This window comes from Hirundo rustica, chromosome 7 (assembly GCF_015227805.2).
Source record: "Hirundo rustica isolate bHirRus1 chromosome 7, bHirRus1.pri.v3, whole genome shotgun sequence".
In the NCBI taxonomy this organism is placed as follows: domain Eukaryota; kingdom Metazoa; phylum Chordata; class Aves; order Passeriformes; family Hirundinidae; genus Hirundo; species Hirundo rustica.
Window position 1 is genome coordinate 1,808,196 of NC_053456.1, and position 2,949 is coordinate 1,811,144.

A 2,949-nucleotide genomic window follows, 5' to 3' on the forward strand; every position below is an offset into this window, starting at 1 on the left:
TGCATCTGCAGCATCCCTTGGGAGAGAGCCCCAGTCTTAACTCCCTGCCCTGGCACTGCTGGCAGCCCGATAAATGGGAATATTGTGGATTCACAGGGAATCACTGGAGAAGGGGCTGAGCTGGGATCACGTAGGCACAACTGGGCAATGAACAAATGGCCGTTTATACTGAATTTTCCCCCCTTTTAATACGTGCCAAAGGGATAAACCGTGGGTTTATTGGGTGTACAGATGTCCAAAATAGATATTTATGGGCTTAACAATGATTTATTGTTGGCGGGGAGGGAGTCCTGCCTCCAGACACACATCTCTCCTCTGAACCCCATAAAATTTCCACAGCCGATTTATAAAAACTCAACCAGGGACAACAAAGCGGGCAGGGGAGAGCCCAAATAACAGCCCTGATGGAAAATGATGATTATTTCTGGGAACATATGGCCACGGAGGGATAAGGACTCCACTCCTCTCTGAGTAGGTCACACCACGCCAGAAAGAACACAGAAAACTCACCAGGGGCAAAATGGGTCTAGGACAGGAAAAAAAAATAAATGGGGAATTATTCCTTTCATAGGAAAAAAAAAAGATGGATTTCCAGCAAGTCTTGTTACTCAAACTACAAAAAAAAAAAAAAAAAGACGGAATTCAAAATAATTTTTAAGAAGTGATGGTGTAATCACGGGTTTTATTTGTACCGTTGCTCTTCCTCTCCCATTACACCACAAGGAGGGATTGTGTGAGGTAAAAAATCTCTCCAGGCTGGCAGAGAGCCACCAGAAATTCTACCTTGCCACCTCCTCTTTTTGTGTTCCCACCAAGCCAAGATCTCTTTCCAAAGGCAGATCCCAATCAGCGACGCAGACACGGCACCTTTCACCCAGGGCCCACGTCAGCCGCCCCAGGGCTGAAATAACAGTTTGTTTTCGAGCTAAATGAGTTCATTTTCACTAAATAGGCCTCACCGAGTGAGTTCCATGGGGCCAGACCATCAGCACCACCAGCAGACGCTTCCAGCTCTCCCCAGAGTTCTCCGCGGCCGAGCTCGGCCCTCGGATCACCTGACTCCAAGGACTCGCCCTGCCCATTCCATCACATCGATCTGACAGACGTGAGGAGCAACGTGGGGCGGGAAAGGGAGGGGGGTCAGAACTTCCTGCCCTCAGGTCCTAAAAGTCATCTTGAGGGACGTCCAGCACTTCTTCTGAGTGCTCCTTAAGTCCCTTTATTCATCCGAGCCGTGAGAAACTGGATCGATCAACGAATCGCTGGATTGCAACTTGGGTTTCCATCGGAAAGCCCCAACCCTGCTGAGGAGCGGAGCTGAAAGCAAATAATTTATTCAACTTCCAAGCTCCTTTGTAACTTATCCTTTACTTTTACACCGGAGAGTGGCAGGAAATCAGCCTCGAGATCAGACACGCGAGCGCCAAATAATGAAACCAGCGGATCGCTGACGCATAAATAAAGTTTTAGATTTGCAGGGAACAAGTCTCCCACTGTAGCACGGCCAGGAGGACTTCTCAGATGTTTTTTTGTTGTCAGCACTGGCCTAAAAAAGAAAATCCATTGGGAATGGGAAGGGTTGGATTCCCTCCCTGCTGGCACCTCCTGGGGCTGTAGGGAGGCAGCGGGGTTAGACCCGAGGGCGAGCCTGGTTAAACCCTGTCCTTGGTGTTTGCATAACTAACGAGTGGATGCTGGGAATCATTTTATCCCAGCGGCCCTAATGAGCTAAATCGTTTTGGGATCTTTCGCCTCACTGAAGATTTGTTTTCAGCTCGTTCCGCCGCCGAGGAAAGGCGGATCTGGCGGAGAAACCTCGTCCCCACACCTCGTCCCTGGCAGAGCTGGACCCTGCAAGCTCAGCAGTGACCAACATCGAGCAAAAATACAAAAATTTGGATTTTCCTGTGCTGCTTCCAGCCCTGGCTGCAGAGGGAACGGCACCATGGAGTTTCCACAGCAGGAAAACAGCGCACAGCTCTGAAATCCGCGCGATTCCGCGAGGCTGGAGTGGGATGCGGAGCCGGCCTGACCTCCTGACACCACCAGAGCCAGCTCTGAGCCAGCCAGGTCCTCCCATCCCGGGGCAAAACAGACTTTCCACAGCAATAAAAGTGGGGAAAAATCCAGCAAAGGTTGTTCTAAGGGTGTGTTAATGGTCACACCGGGGATTTCCACCCACTTCCCACTGGGATCTCTGTGGTTCACAACGATTCCCACAGAACAAGCTGCTCCGAAGCAACAGAATAATTATTTTTTGTATAGAAATTACATTTACTATGCTGGTTCTGCCCTCTGGAAATTCCCAATCCATCAGCCCAGCAGCTGGTGTGGCCTGAAAATGAATCTTGAAGCAATATTAAAAAAAATGAACCACAGCCTGGGCTCCCGACACTGGAAAAATCAACCAGCGTGGATTACAAATAATGGATATTCCTGCAGGGAATATATCCCACAAACTGGGCAGGCTCTCATACCTGTCCGTGTCCATTGCCAAGTGAAAATTTCCAAAAAATAGGAGAAATTATGTGGATACAGAAAAGAATTATCCAGCTCACTGTGTTGGCGAGTGATGCTTAGGAACAGAATTTAATAATTATTGAAAAATCAGTAACATTCCCTCCACTTCAGCAGCAAAGAGCACAAACACTGGCTGCGACTGGAAACACAGTTATTTATCTACTAAATTAATTTAATTTTTAATTTAATTTAATCCAAAGCTAGGCTGGAGGGGGCTTGGAGCAACCAGTGGAAGGCGTCCCTGCTCACGGCAGGGATTGGAATGGGATGAGCTTTAAGATCCCTCCCAGACCAAAACATTCCACGATTTTTTCAGAGAGCAGCGGTTTTTTTAATTAGCAGGGAAGTGGAGCAGGAAGCTCCATAGCCGCAGCACCGCGGCTGTCTTTCACTCCCAACAAAATGTAATCATTTCCTTCGCTTTAACAC